The sequence below is a fragment of the Talpa occidentalis genome, unplaced genomic scaffold, assembly GCF_014898055.3.
Source record: "Talpa occidentalis isolate TD23 unplaced genomic scaffold, MPIMG_talOcc4v2.1 talOcc4.6, whole genome shotgun sequence".
In the NCBI taxonomy this organism is placed as follows: domain Eukaryota; kingdom Metazoa; phylum Chordata; class Mammalia; order Eulipotyphla; family Talpidae; genus Talpa; species Talpa occidentalis.
This window is the reverse complement of record NW_023604972.1, coordinates 95,977,342-95,993,837: the sequence shown is the minus strand read 5'-3', so window position 1 is coordinate 95,993,837 and position 16,496 is coordinate 95,977,342. Positions and strand designations below refer to the sequence as shown.

General features: G+C 40.0%; 1 protein-coding gene and 1 non-coding gene across 3 annotated transcripts in view; both read right to left on the bottom strand.

Moving 5' to 3' along the window:
- Positions 1-16,496, bottom strand: part of LOC119261454 (V-type proton ATPase subunit S1-like protein) — a 92,904-nt gene that overhangs the window by 13,282 nt on the left and 63,126 nt on the right. The gene's annotated exons all lie outside the window — the stretch shown is intronic.
- LOC119230274 (U6 spliceosomal RNA) lies at positions 12,271-12,377 on the bottom strand. The gene has a single exon (XR_005121718.1). It is a non-coding gene; the product is annotated as a U6 spliceosomal RNA (small nuclear RNA).

Here is a 16,496-nt window from a genome sequence, read left to right as displayed (position 1 = left end):
TTTGCTCTAGCATCAAGACAACTGATTACAAATGGCATTTGGGTCAGAAATAAAACAAGTCCACACCACATTGCAGGAAACTCTGCTAGGGCAGAAGAGGGGACCTGTTGAGAGTGTGGGATGCAGGACGCTAGTGAGTTTCCCCCCACTTCTCTGCTCAAAAGATGACATTTTTTCTTTTCCCTTCTTTATGTACTGACCTCCAAATCTCAGCAACCTAATTATCTCTTTTGTAAGAGTCTCTGGAAGAAGAACGGGTCACGGAGAGATGACCACATGCCTTGAAAAATCGCAGAAGAGAGCCTTCCCTAGTGGCCCAGTGGTTGAGCGCTGGGCTGTGAAGTTGCCCGCAGCCTCTACAGAGCCGGTTCGATCCCCGGCCACCAGCGAGGGTCCCACATGCCGTGACAGACCTCTCCTGCCACTCCCGCTGCTCCCCTCAGCAGTGTACTTCGTCAGTCTGCCTGTTCTGCTCCCTGCTCTGGCTCTGGTGAATTCTCTCACCCTCCCGAGCTTCTGACTGTACCCAGTGCTTGTATAAATAAATAAATAAATCTTAAAAAAAAAATCGCAGAACTGAGGAATAGGTACACTTTATAATGTTCCCTTCAGTAGGGGATTGTCAGTGTTCCAGCAGCACTGACCTTGGAGTTTCAGGATGTCCATCGTGAAAACATGGGCAGTCTCGCTGGTCACTGGTCTCCCTGAAAATAAATGCAAGGTCACTCTTGTAACATGGGTTACACAGCCGACCCGGCCAGATTGCTTCCATACATCTTCTCTATCACCCTCTGGTTAGTGCCTTTTAAAGCATCAGACAGCAATTTAACAATGTAGCATAGACATCCAGTTGAGTTATCAGGAAGACTAGTGCTCCCTGATAAAACAATAGCAACAATAATAGTAACAAGTGGTTGCTTTCAAACCAGTTGGAAAAAAGAATTTTATTTTTCTAGAAGTGTTTTTTCTTGATCCCCAAGCACTTGGTCCTTCTCGTCCCTATTCATCATACATTCACTAACTGCCTTACACATCTGTCTCTCCCACTGGTTGATGGCCTTCATAGGGTCCCTGCCCCATTCCCATTCATCACTGTTCATAGTGCCTTAGGGTAAGTGGAAAGTAATAGACTCTTAATAAATGCTGGATGGATTGATAAGTCTATGAAACATTAGATAGAGTACTCCAGAGGGCATCAGGAAATAATAATCAAACTTTGAGATAAAAATGAAAGAGATCAGGCCTTCCTGGTGGCATTGGGGTTAAGATGCAGTGCTATCACCACTACAGCCTGAGTTCAATTCCCGGCCAGGGAGCTAACCCACAAAGGTGCAGCAGACCTCTCCTGCCTTGCCTGCTGCTCTCATCAGCAGTGTATTTCTGTAGCTCTGCCTGTTTTGCTCCCCACTCTGTCTCTGGTGAATCCTCACACCTCTGGTCTACACCCTAGTTCTTTTTTTTTTTTTTTTTTTTTTGAAACATATTAGGTGATATTTATTCTGTGTGTTCTTATTTCTACTTTCAAAATGCTAACAATGATATCATTGATATGGAAACCTGTTATTTTAAAAATTAATTTTTTTTTTTTTTTTTTTTTGATTAATAAGTTGTTTATTATTGTCTTTGTTGTTTTCTTAGTTCTGTCAGTTGTTGTTAATGTAATCTTATGTACTACTATTGCTTATTTCTCCTTTTCGTAGTCAGTTATTGTTGTGTTTTGGTATTCTGTTGCTAAGTATATTTATAGTGGTAGCTTCCTGATGGTTACTCTTTTTTTTTTTTTTTTTTTTTTTTTTTTTTAATAATAAATTTTATTGTTGTATTCCCCATACAATTGCAGCCCCCCCATTCTGACCCCAATCCCTCCCCTCCCGCCCCCACCCCCCAAAAAGTGTCTCTGGTTCATAGTTTTTTGTTGATTTTGATTTTCACTTTCTTATAGTTATTCGTTTTCCTGGTCCCTTATTTAAGTTTTCTAGATTCCTGCTATGAGTGAGACCATCCGGTATTTTTCTTTTTCTTTTTGGCTTATTTCGCTGAGCATGATCCCTTCCAGCGCCATCCATGTTGCTGCAAATTGCATGTGTTTATCTTTTTTGAATGCTGAGTAATATTCCATGGTATATATGGACCACATCTTCTTGATCCAGTCATCTATTTTTGGGCATTTGGGTTGTTTCCAAAGCTTAGCTATTGTAAACAGTGCTGCTATAAACATAGGGGTGCAGGTGTTCTTTGGAATTGATGTTTCTGTGTCCTTTGGGTAAATACCTAGGAGTGGAATTGCTGGATCATATGGAAGCTCTATGTTTAGTAGGTCCAGAAATCTCCACACAGCTTTCCACAGTGGTTGGACCAGTTTGCACTCCCACCAACAGTGTAGAAGAGTTCCTTTTTCTTCACACCCTCGCCAGCATTTGTTGTTGCTAGTTTTATTAATATGTGCCATTCTCACTGGTGTAAGATGGTATCTCATGGTAGTTTTGATTTGCATTTCCCTGATGGCAAGTGATGTTGAACATTTTTTCATATGCCTGTTGGCCATTTGCATTTCCTCTTGAGAGAAGTTTCTTTTTAGCTCTTCTGCCCATTTTTTGACTGGATTATTTTCTTTGTTGTTGTTGAGTCTCATCAGCTCTTTGCAGATTTTTTACACCCTAGTTCTTTTATGCATAAATCAATAAAAATAAATCTTTGGAAAAAAAAAAGAGAGATCATTAAAGTATAATTTCCCGCAATGAATCAAACAACATCAAGAGAGGACGTCATTATTCCCCAGATTTCATCAATGTTTCATTACAAATTATTGCATGAGTATTCTAAACGATGGAAAGTTTAAATGTACACTTGTCATCAGCAGCGCTGTCAAAAATGTCAGCCACACCCAAAATAGTTTGTGTGACCAGGAAGGGAGTCATGCTAAGCACTATGGAGGTGATAGTGTCAGAGCCCCAGCAAAGTCTGGAAGTCATCGTCTTAAGTAGGAGGGCTTCCGGAATTGAGGGCAGTCTGTTCTCTTGACCTTAGGGTCAGGTTACACACTGCAACACTTACTGAGGGGCAGGAGGTTGGAAGAGGACCCAGGAACTGATTTCTGCTGTGGTATGAAGGAAATTCGTCTTCACCTCCCTCCTCTTTCACTCCCTCAGTTTCTCTCAATCATCTCTGATTTGTCCTTAGTAAGCAGAGGAAATTTCATCAAAATAACTTGAATTAAGATTTAAATATTTATACTGATTGTATGAATTAGTCCCCCAAGGGCATTTGCCTTTTTAATAGGAAGCAGTGCTGTTACTTCAAGCAACAATACTGAAGCTGTAGAATTTTTGTTATTGCTACAAATAATTAAATTATTTAATTTTTATTTGTTATTGCTACAAATAATTAAAATTCAGAAATAATTATAATTCTAGAAAAAGTATTAGAAATGTCTACTATTTCTGCTACTGTAATTCCATTACAATATAGAAAGGGACTTGAGGGATAATGGTTAGTGACAGCTAAGGGTTGATAAGTAGCTGCCCACTGAAGTAGCTTTTTTTAGTCTTTGGAAATTTAAGATTCAGGACTTATCTACTGTGGCTGTATGAGTATTCCTGTTTGAAAAAGAAACATTTCCGCATCCTGGAGTGGTTGATCACCAACAGGTTATCAGGTTTCAGGCCCTGATCAGTGATTCTCTAGAGACCCCAAGTGGTCAGAATAGGAATTCCTGTTTGTAATGAACAGAAAGCAGTCAGATGAGAGGATGAATGTTTGTGCAGCAAAATGAGACCTACGATTCAGTAATCTCTATTAAGGAAACATCTGGAATTTCCAATAATGGAAAGCTTAAGTTGTTTAATTTTCTATGTACTTTTATTTCTCTTGCCTTTCCCTTCTTTTTCTGTGTTATAATCCTGGTTGCCTTAAGTGATTTTGAGTGCCCTTGTGCATTTTCACTGCTTTACCCAGGTCATCCACCCACTGTTCAAAGAATTTAATAGACGGTATATTTCCCTCACTCATCTCCTAAACTCTTGCATTTGTTTTACCCTCAACTTTCCCTTGGCCCCCTGTTACATCATTCTCAGACCAGCATGAACTCCTGGATGATACAAGAATATGCCACTCCTATCTGATTTTCACCCTTGACTCCACAGCGAGAGGGTTTCTTCAGGGACATTGGAAGGACTATCCCTGGAGGGTTAAATTTTAAGTTCTAGATTTTAGTTACTAAGAGTTCATCAGGAGGGGTCAAGACTTTTCCTTTGGTTATTTCCTTAGTCCAATTGGGAAAAGCCCAAATTCACTGAATAACACATGACAATATTTTTATTGTGTTACCAAAATCCAGCACCTTGGTGTAAAAAAACAAGCATAAGTTTCTCTCAGTTTGCACTGAAGGGGAAGGAGACAGATGAGATGAAGAAAGGTTGTCAGCCTTCTTGAATTTGACAGCATGAACGTTAGAGCTACTCTTCAGGAAAAGGGGAAAATGGCACCAAAGGTGATTTCGAGATCAGTCACTGCCTCATTTTCAACAGGTCAGGCTTAGGGTTGGAACCTCCCAGACCCTGGGTGGCAGACTCCAGCCTGAAAGGGCAAGCAGGAGCTGTGCCCTGACCTAGGAAAGTCACCGAAGCAGTAGTCTTGCCTAGAGTCTAAGGTTAATGTTGCCACCCCAATAAGTCTGAAAGGTAGGACATTGAACCAAGGATTATTCTCAAGTCTCAAGATCTAATGGAATTTGCCTTGCTAGATTGTGATTGAGACCCACCAACCCCTTTGTCACAAATTTCTCCCTTTGGGGTAGGGATGTCTATTCTATTCTGCCCTTCCACTCTAGAAGCACGTAATTACCTAATTTCACAAACTCACAGCTGGAGAGAAATTTTGCCACAGGTATGAATTATTATCTCAAGTGTCATCAATATCTGATTCAGATGATATTTACATGAGACTTTGAAGTGTAGACTTTAAAGTTGCTGCTAGAATGAGCTAAGAATTTGGGGGCTGTTTGGATGGAATGGATGTATTTTGCATGGCAGGACATGAATTTAGTGGACCTGGAGCAGAATGCTGTGAACTATGCTGTATTCTACACAAGTGTGTTGTCTTCTGTTTTTCTTGGCTGACTCAGTGTCCAGGGGAACTTGTTGATGGCATAGTGGTCAAGCTTGTTTCTCCTAGGAGTGCTCTTATGAAGATATTTGGGTTACCTTGAAGGCCTCTGGGAGATGGGTGACATGCTGGTTTGTTTTTTTTTTTTTTTTTTTTTTCCTGTGGTTACCTTTCAGCACTGCTTTTTGGCCTTTAAAGCTTTTGCTTTGGCTTCAACTTTGGAGTGGGGGGCTTGGACTTCCTTCTTTACTCTTGGACCCATCTTCATAAAAAAAATTATTTTGTGTTGTTTTAACCACCCAGTCTATTATATTCTTTTTTTTTTAAAGATTATTTATTTATTTACTTATTTGTTTGTTTGTTTATTTATACAAGCACTAGGTAAAGTTACAAGCATGGGAGGGTGAGAGAATTCACCAGAGCCAGAGCGGGGAACAGAACAGGCAGATGGACCTAAATACACTGCTGGGGGGAGCAGCGGGCATGGCAGGAGAGGCCTGTGCGCTATGTGGGACCCTCGCAAGCAGCCAGGGAATGAACCGGCGCTGCAGAGGCTGCGGGCAGCTACAGCGCGCAGCTCAGCGCTCAACTGCTGCGCCACCAGGGGAGGCCCTTTATTATATTCTTTATATCAGCCCAACAGACTAAGACAGCCATTTTCACACATAATACATGTACCACTAAACTAGAGGTTAATCCCATCAAGGCCTGGTTCCCACTGAGTGAGCAGAGGCTGTTATCTAGATCCCTTCTCCAAGAATAAATCTTCTCCTCAGGGGGCATTTTACCTCTACTTATAAGAGGAGAGTAACCCAATTCTTCAAATTAAAATTAAAAAGCATTTTAATTTTGTAAAATAATACCTAATGTCTGATGTTCTCACCTTTTGCCCATAGAACCTGTGACTTGTGCCCACCTAGCTCCCACTGCCAGAATGAGGATTCTGAGAAGTCAGGGAACATTCCAAAAAAAAAGTTCATTTCCTAGCAAGAACTATGTCAAGCCCCTAGTCTGATCTCACAATCTGCTGAGCTCAGTTTTATCTTTGTTCCCTAAGATCCAGGGTAAAACCAAATTAAGCACTCTGCTTTGAATTTCCATCTTCAGGGTGTTTCCAACCCTACATCTTCAGAAAAGAGAGAGTAGAGACTTACATTATTTCATTAAAATTTTTTTTTGTTAATTTCAGCAATATTTATTGAGTGCCAGGCCTCCCTGGTGGCACAAGGGGTTAGGATGCAGCCTACGAGGCTGTCTGCAGCCACTGTGGTGAGAGTTCGATCCCTTGCCAGGGAGCTACCCACATGGTGCAGCAGACCTCTCCTGTCTCACCCACTGCTCCCCTCAGCAGTGTATTTCAGTCAATCCACCTGTTCTACTCCCCACTCTGTCTCTGGTGACTCCTCTCACTCCCCACACCTCTGGCCTGTACCCCAGTTCTTGTATGCATAAATAAAAAAATCTTTTAAAAAATATTTATTGAGTGCCTGTGAAGACTGTGAAGACTATCACAGTTTCAGGCCCTGCCAACCCAGCCCCTGCCAACGTCTCAAGACTTCATAAATGTGTAGGAAAAAAATTTTAATATTGCCTGAAAGTTGGCAATATAATTGCTCTTAGAGAAAAAAAAAATCTTTCATTGCCCTGTTGTGATATATTGTGAATCCTGCAGGCATACGGGTTATCAAGAACAGAAGCAATAAAGGAGACAGTTAAACTGTTCTGCTAGTGCTCCACAAGGGAAAATGAGAAGGGATTTTGTTTGGCTCCAGAGTAAGAGGCAAATGGAAGAGAGAGGAAGAACCAAACAAATGACATAGCTTGAAGATGGGAAATGAGTAGAAAATGTAGCTAATGAGGAATTGAGTGAGTTGACTTTTAAAAACAAACTTGGGTGAGTTGACTTTTAAAAGCAAGAATAATTTTTTAAAAATAATTGGTTTAAAAGCAAGACCAGGGTAGTCAGAAATGTTTTGTATTTCAGACTTTAAGTCCCCACCCATCTACCTAATGCACATGGCAGCCTGATGAGTGGCACCCCCTGGAGGCTCCTGGTGCTGTCTGCAGGGCTGTTCGCAGAGATCATTGTTTCTGACTCCACAGAGTCCTTTCAGGCCCTGCCAGCCCAGCCCCTTGCAACTTCTCAAGACTTCATAACTGTGTTAATGTAATCTGATAAATTAATAAATTCAGTAAATTCAGCAAATTGGTCATTCAACAATTGGCAAACTGGCTTTGGCAAATTGAACCAATTGTCCTTGTGCTAAAAGACCAAAATCATTTCCAGGCTTTGGCAAGTCTGACCACCATTATGGTGAATACAGTGCTTTGATATTCATTTCCTCCATCCCCTTACTTTCTTCCAGTAAATGCCAAACTGTCTGAAATTCAGGATCCAGCCCTCATTCTCTGAGAGAAGATCAACAATTTAGACATAGGCCTGGAGAGATCATACCCACAGACCTTCTTTAAGTAAATTTTAAGAGAAAATAGTCAACTAGTTTACCCATAAGAATAAACACCTAGAAATGTGAGAGGCTATCAACCTGGATAAGAAGGGCACAAACCAGAGGTTAGAAATCATGAAACGTTGTAATTGCACATGTGATCCAGGGCATGACTGTAAAGTGAAGATGAATATGGGTCAGAGGAGGGTCTGCCTTGCAGCTCTGTACCTCATCTTGTGTCCACTCTCTGGGGAATGAAGGGGGGCAGAAAAGACTACAAGAGAATCATGCTCTTTTTTCTCTTTAATTCTTCTTTGTATTGTTCAGGATTTCATTCCCAGATACCAGAAGAAGATAGGGTTCAGACCCCTTTTTGGTGAGGCCTCCTCCACCCTTCAGAAAGACTATGCCCTACTGTATTGCTGAAGGGGAGACTGTGTGGCTCTCCTGAGGGACTGGGGCTCCCAAGTGGTCTGGGGCTGAACTCTGAAACAGATTCGGGATTGTCTCATTCACAGGGTTGATCTGACCACAGCAGAGCTCAGTCCTGCCAGGAAAAATCAGGGCAGAAGGAATACTGGTGGTGAGGGAGAAAATGAGAGAGTATTTGCTCCTCTTACCTTACTTCATCCCCTTAGAACCATATCTCTCTTTCACCAAGAGAGACAAAAGAGAGTCAAACAAACACAGAAGACAGGTCTTAACTGCAACAAACAGGAAAACTGCAGCTGGGAGCACTAAAATCATGCAGAACACATGACACCCACTTTGGCAGCCCCCAGCACTGGACCAGCCAACATTCTGCATCTTGAGAGCCAAAGACACATCTGCGAAAATTCATACCATCCAACAGCCGCAGTAAAGTACTACACAGGGGAAGAGGGTGGAGACCAATGAGTGAGTTTCCTGGTCACTCCATCCGCAGGTCCCAAAAGTTACCCATTACTAAGCCAAGGAGGGCTTTCTCAAACTGTGCCCATGTGGGCAGGGTGAGAGGGGGTTGGGATGACCAATCAAGTCAACATCAAGCCTGAGATCCTCTTGCTATGGTCTACCTAAGCAGTGGGGACAGTTACCTTGACACTGGCCTCCAAACTCAGAGAAGCAGCTATGTGAATAAGGGCCCTTCTCACATAGCTCACTTCTCACATAGAAGTGCGATTCTCACATTTAAAAAGTGATGAAGAAACAATCATAAAGAAACAAAGGCCCTCTCTGCCCTCTAATGAGATTTGGGAATGCAGCAGTTTTTCACAACTGAACCAACATGGAACTTAAAGCAAAGTCCAGCAGTCTAGTGCACGGCAGGCTCTCCCTAGCAACCCTTGGAGAAAGCACCTATTATTGATAATACTCTGTCATTTGTGCAGGAGGGCGGCCAGCACGCAGGCGGCAGGGTTAAACACGCACATGGAGCTGTGACAGATCCTCGCAGCATCATCTGCAGGTGCCCGTGCACTTTTCAGAAACCACCAAATTCAATACCCCAGACAACCAAGGTTGACTCCTCCTCCGGGAAAAGCCAATTCAGCCTGCAGTCTCTTGTCTTTGATGAGTTACTCTGATTTGGAAGAGGGTCTGACATTTGCTGACACTGAGCAGGTTGGGGTCAGCTTGATAGGGGTCAGGATTTTCCTTTGCACAGCCAACACAAGCATTCCAGAAACAGCTTGCTCCTCTGTCCCCCCACATCTCATCTCTGGGCTTAGATGGGAACAAGGCAAGGAAGCAGAAATGGTTCATATTTCTTTCTCCAGTTTCTGAGCTACAAAAACCCTCAGTCACACAGATTTTTTTTCAAGAGTTCAAAGAGGGTGGCAGCCACAGATGGGCATGAGTCACTTCTCTGTCATCCCTGAGATGCCCCCGGTGTGGGGTACATTGAGAGTTCACAACGCCACCCTTATACTGACAGTCCTGGCACAGAACACCTCTGTCCTGATGACACCTTCAATTTCAATGCCTTCACATTAAATCACCAAAGCCGAAAGTGACCTCTTCCCCAGGAAGTAAGACTGTGACTCCCCATGGGGACATTATCTCTGTGCACCAGAAGCAACTTTTAAACTTCTTCTAACAGATCACATGCAAACTTTTCTCAGGGAGTCACTGTGACCACCACTGCTCCAAATATCCTTGCTGTTCATCTGAGTACCCTGGGTTCCCGCTCCCCAAGCACTAAGGAAACCCCTGGGCATAATGCTGCACAGTTTGTCAAGGAAGGAGAGTAACTTGGCATTCAGAGTTCCAGAATATCTCTCCCCTGGCATTCCTCCCAGAACCTGAAAGACCAAAAAGCATGGGAAAGGCACATAGCCCACTTGCAGGTAACCAGCTTCCCTCTCCTGATGGCCAGGCAGGCAGCAGGAGAGTGGGGAGAGCAAAATGGGTTTGAGCTCGTCTTGAAACACCCTTCTCCTCATGGCCATACAGTGGCAGGTGGGGGCCAGGACTAAGGATTCTGGTTCCTTCCATAGAAAGGAAAGGTTTTATGGTGCCAATAAGTCAACCACTCAATCAACTCATATTTATTATCTCCGATGCTCCTCACTGAATTAGGTCCCGTAAAGAGCACAGAAACACCTCAAAGACATGGCACCCAGCAGCCAACCACATGCACATAACACACCCTGAAAATAAAATTTGTAAGATAAACCCTGACTTCACAGTGGAACTCAGACAGGGAAGACAAGATTGTCATCTGGTCTGTTAAACCAATGCATATCTCCCCTTTGGTACGAAGCTGTGGGTGGAGGAGGTGGGGAACACATCTGTTGGATAAGGGCTGCAAACACACCTCCATCCTGGGCTCAGCATAAGGCAAAACACACAGTAGGCACTTGGGGTGGGGGAGTAGTTTAAAATGAATGAAGCAGTTACTAGCTTCCATATTTAACCATCACATGTATATACCTATATACTCTGAGGTCAGGAATTATGTGTGGCTGATAATGGGGAGACCTTTTTTATAATAGAAAAAAATGTTCCAAGTATAAGTAAATAATGTGGATTGCTTGAAAATGTGGCTGATGTTTTTTGGCACAATATGACAGAAATTAATTTTGTATCTAAAATTTCAATGACAATATAAAAATCTCAATGTAATGACAGAATAAAAGAATCTCCAATTGTAAGAATACATTCACCACATTTCAAACAAATGTAAGAGTCATGCTTGAAAGAGTTGGCTGAAAATTCCTCTGCTCTGACTAAGATGCATTTCCTTATACAAATACATGATTTCACACAGGTGTCATGTTGTATAATTTTAAAATCTGTAAAATTGACATATTTAAAAATATTTCATTTTAAGACTTCAAAAAAGCTTTTGTTAACTATATAGTGAATAATGAACTGATTACATAATTTCACTTTAAAAGGATTATTTCTATTTTTCATTCAAAAAATATTAAAACTCTAGATGTCTGAGATCATCTCATAATTTTTTTGCTATTAAGATAAAAGAATTATACAAAACCTTCTAATCTAGGTTCAAAATTGTTTTAGCTTGACATTTTAATCCTTTATGTACATAAAGTAGTCTAAAAATATCTTTATTGGTAGAATCTTAGAAACTATCGATTCTCAACTCTTTATCATACTTTCTTTAATTTTTAATTTTTAATATTTGCCTGTAAACATCAACTAACATGAACTTCATAGAGGCAATTAATTAGCATTTAAAAGATCTAATCAGGAATTCTCCCAGAGAAACTTACTGCAAGCAGTTTTTAATAAGGTTTCCAAATATTCACCAGAAGATGTAATTCACTTAAAGATATTAAGTAAATTTTCACTGATGAAACATGAGGAGTTCTAGATATGTGGTCATATAGAAATTGCATTCAGGCACCTCCATCTCTGGAGGAATAAGGTATAAAAACTTGTCACATTTACCCCTTCAGTGTTGGACACTTGGTCTTGCCCAGTCTTCTATCACTTAACACAGGTCTATTCCTATTTGAATTCTAAGGCTATTTTCCTTCCAATAGCACTGTTCTATCCTACTTAAAGTGGACTTTCATACCAGATGTTCAGCCTGTACACGTTTAAGTGCAAAGACCTCATCAAGCTGAGTGCTGACTGCATGACCACTTGCTAATCATGGTAGACTACTTTATTTTTAATAATTTATTCATTTATACAGATTTTACATCATTGTTAATTTTTGTACAATGTTTGCTTTCTCCTCTCAGGGTCATCCCTGTATAATTCCCACCACCAATTCACCCGTGCACCATCACCATAGTCCTTGTGCTCATCCCTCCCCTGTTTTGATCCCTCTCCCTCCCCTTCCCCTGCAGAATGTCTCTGATTTCTAGTTGCTTGTTAATTTTGGTTTTCTTTTTTTTTTTTTTTTTTTAATAAATTTTATTGTTATATTCCCCATACAATTGCAGCCCCCCCATTCTGACCCCAATCCCTCCCCTCCCACCCCCGCCCCCCTAAAAGTGTCTCTGGTTCATAGTTTTTTGTTGATTTTGATTTTCACTTTCTTATAGTTATTCATTTTCCTGGTCCCTTATTTAAGTTTTCTAGATTCCTGCTATGAGTGAGACCATCCGGTATTTTTCTTTTTCTTTTTGGCTTATTTCGCTGAGCATGATCCCTTCCAGCGCCATCCATGTTGCTGCAAATTGCATGTGTTTATCTTTTTTGAATGCTGAGTAATATTCCATGGTATATATGTACCACATCTTCTTGATCCAGTCATCTATTTAAAAATATGGAACGCTTCACGAATTTGCGTGTCATCCTTGCGCAGGGGCCATGCTAATCTTCTCTGTATCGTTCCAATTTTAGTATATGTGCTGCCGAAGCGAGCACAATTTTGGTTTTCTATTTATTGTTATTTTTTTTCCTGATCCCTTATTTTGTTCCCCTCTATTCCTCCTATACGTGAAACCATCTGATATTTTTCTTTTTCCTCTGGCTTCTTTCACTGAGCATAATCCCTTCTTGCTCCATCCATATTCCTGCAAATGGCATTAGTCTATCTTTTTTTATTGCTGAATAGTATTCTATTTTGTACATATACCACATCTGCTTGATCCAGTCATTTATTTTGGGGCATTTGGGTTGTTTCCATAGCTTACCTATTGTTAATAGTTCATGTTAGGCTACTTAACACTGGTGACTAGGGAATAGGGAAGGAGTTTGCTGTTCCCATTCACTTATAACTCTTGGAGGCTACCAGTAATCACCAAAATAATGTGATATTCAACAAACCCAAACAATCCGATTTAAAAATGGTTATAAAACACTTCTCTGAAAAAGCCATATAGATGGCCAACAAGTGCACGCACACACACACATACACACACACACAAATGTTCATCACCACTTCTTATTAGAGAAGTATAAATCAAAACCACAATAAGGTATCATTTCACACCTGGGAGAATGGCTTACATCAAAAAGACTAGTCACAATAAATGTTGGTAAGAGTGTAGGAAAAAGGAACCTTCAAATGCTGTTGATGGGAATGTAAGTTGATGCAACCAATTCAGAAAATTGTATGGATCATCCTCAAAAAAATAAAAATAGAGCTACCATTTGATCCTGTATTCCCATTTCTAGGTGTCTATTCAAGGAATATGAAATCATTTAACTGAGTTATATGTATACAATGTTTACTGCAGCATTATTTATAATAACTAAATATGGAAACAACCTAAGTGCCCCCAAATAGATGATTGGCCATTTGCAGCAAAATGGAGGGTGTCTGAGCATATTATGCAAAGCAAAATAAATCAGAAGGAGGAAAAGAAACTATTGGATTATTTCACACATATGTGCAATATAAGGAAACAATGCACCTGAATGGACTAAACAAAATAAAAATAAGTACATGGACATCAACAACAGAATTAAGGTTACCAACAGTATTGGGGGGACAGGGGAAGCAAGGGTAGAGGGTACCTAATGGATCATGGTGGGTGTTTAGTCAAAAATTAATTTTAAAAAATTTTAAAGGGAGAAAATCTGATCAAAGAAAGCCCAGTCTGAGATCCTATATTTTCTTGCCGGTAGGGAAAAGGGAGAGTGGTGGGTAGGGGAGGGTATTCCACCCTAAGACATATAAGTGAATGGACTATATAGTGCCATATAGATGCTCTTTTCTCGCCAACATTGCTTGTTATGCAGTGAAAATTGTCCGGCTCCAGATTTACCTACAGCCAGCTCAGTTAGGTGGATTGATTTACCAGGTCTTCAAAAGGTGACACTGTTAGCCCGGCATAAGTAGACCCTTTGGGGATTTGTACATGAGAAGAAGGCCAGAAAAAGTTCTAATTAATCAAAAGAATCAAAGGTAGTGAAAATTGGAAACATTCTAACATGCTCAAGTACAGGTTACAATTAGAATATTTATGTTATGAAACATTACGTAAAATTAATGATAGTGTCGAAGAAAATTCAATGACACAGGAACATATGTTTTTAAATGTTTATGTTTAATTTTGCATATGATTTAAATTTTGTTTACAATGTATTATGTGTGTGTGTATACAGGTGTATATATAGGTGTGTATATAGGTGAAACATACAGGAGAAAGAGAGAGAGAAAGCATTGAAAGATTTAAAAAATTGTACTTTTCTGAGTTCATTCTGGGGAAATAGGCAGAAGGACATAAATATAAGAATATGCTCCAGTATTGTTTGCAATGCTGAAATTGGAGGTAATCTAAGTGAGAACAAAAAAATGAATATAGTTAAATAGGTTATAATACAGCTATTCTTAGGGATATATGTTAAGGGAAAAGTAATGGCTGTACAACATAAACACCTAAGATCCCATAAATACCTACCAAAAAAATTGGAAAGATAACAGTTCTATTAGCAGCAATTAACTTCTAAACATTAGTTTGGGGGAAAAAAAACAACAATGGGCATGACAGAATAGGAAAGGGACTAAAAGGAAACTGTTAAAATTAAAAAAAGAAAGAAAGAAAGAAACTGGAGTAGCTAAATTGGCCAAACTGACTTACATGAATTCCCCAAACTATAGCAGAAACTAGTAGTAATAGAAATAATCACCTGGCTAAGAACCTCTTCTAAAACACCTGAGTCCTAATTATCTCAAAAGTCTGAGTAGTTTCAGAAAAAGTTATTTATATAATTAAAGCTACTGAATAAATGGACTACTCTAGCCCATTACAGAAAAAAGAACTTCAACCCAGAAAATTTCACAGGAAGTAAGTGATGGCCCTCAACTCAAGACAAATCCAATAAACACAGAGCATGAGCCTTGTTCTGTCCTGAGTGTGGGATCAGCTTGGACTTCCCTGGGGTGGTTGGAGTGTTATGGAAAAACTTAGACTCACAAGCATTGCCCACTGGTTGCCTTTATTTGGTGTATTTTCTACTATAGATTTGAGGTGGAATAAGTGAAACATATGGGCAAAATATAGAAAGACAAAGATAAATTTGAGATTAGGTCTACTACTGAAATGTCATAGTTAGGTGCTCAATCCTTTGAATTTATCATGACTCTCCTGTGCAATGATACTACGTTTATTTGGCAAGCAACAGTTACTTGAGCACCAACTGTAAGACAGGCTCTGTAGCAGATATCAGGGACACAGAAATGAAAGAGATATAATCCCTGCCTCAGATTGTCATCAGTCCTGGGGGAGAAGGGGTAATCTTGGTAATAATGTCATAAGATTTCATTCATCTCATGTTTTCCTAGGCAACCAGAAGGACCTGTGACCATTTCCAAGCAGAGATTACTAACATAAGAAATTAAAGGAGAACCCCAAAAGAGAATAAGAAAGGAGGAAATACTGAGAGTTTCCTTCTGAAGGTAACTTTCCCTGCATCACCACATTGCTCTAAGTCTCGTCTTGACCCTGATGAAAGTAACTATGGTTATTAGTAAGGTGGGGATCAAAAGATTTTTGGTAAAAAGATCTACCAGTGACACGTAACTTATCTTGGAAAGAATAGAAATATATTACTTCTCTGAATATTCAGGTTCTTTATTTATCCTGTATCCTTTCAATGAAGAGAGGTTACTTTCCTCTTTTCCATCAACCAGATGAACTCAGAGCATCTGGCATGTGCATCACACAATGTCTCCAGTGAAGCAGAGGTAGATGAAAGTAAAGTACATCCTGTACCTCCTTCCCAGTTAGAAAACAGGCCCAGATTGGGTCCAGATGTGTAATTCATGCCATATCATATTTTACCCTTCCAGAGCTTTGCTCCTCTGGCACACTTAGAACAGGAGCAGGATGATGCTAAGTGTTAAGGAACTTTCCCCTCAGAAGCAAGGATTTTAGACAAGGAGAAAATCTTAATTTACTGGTATTGGACATTAGGTCCACCCTTGGCAAAGCATTAAAGAACTGCTTGGAAAAGTCAAAAGACTTGTTAGACATCAAAAACTCAGAACAATCTTTAATAATTTAAGTGTAAATGAATCTTAGACACATATGGATTAAATTTCCCTTACAAGGCCCATGCCAAAAAAATGGAGAAAAATGTTTCTGACAAGTCACATGTTCTGTTTACCAAATGAATAAAAACTATGTGATAGATCATCTTTGAGGCCCAGCAGTGGCATTCCATAGCATACATGCCGCCCATAGGTGAATGCATCTCAGATTGTCACCCCATAAATGGTGCTGGGGAAACTGGACAGCCACGTGCAAAAGAATGAAAGTGGACCCTTACCTTACCCATACACAAATATACAAAGATCAAACACAAATGGTTAAAATTTTTAACATAAAATCTAAAACCATAGACATTCTAGAGAATGCATAGGGGAAAATTTCTTTAGCATTGGTCTTACCAATGATGTTTTGGATTTGACACGACAAGCAAAAACACCAAAGGTAAAAATAAATAAGCAGGACTACATCAAACTTAAACCTGCACAGAAAAAGGCAATTTACAAAATGAAGATGCAACCAATGCAGTGAGAAAATATTTGCAAAC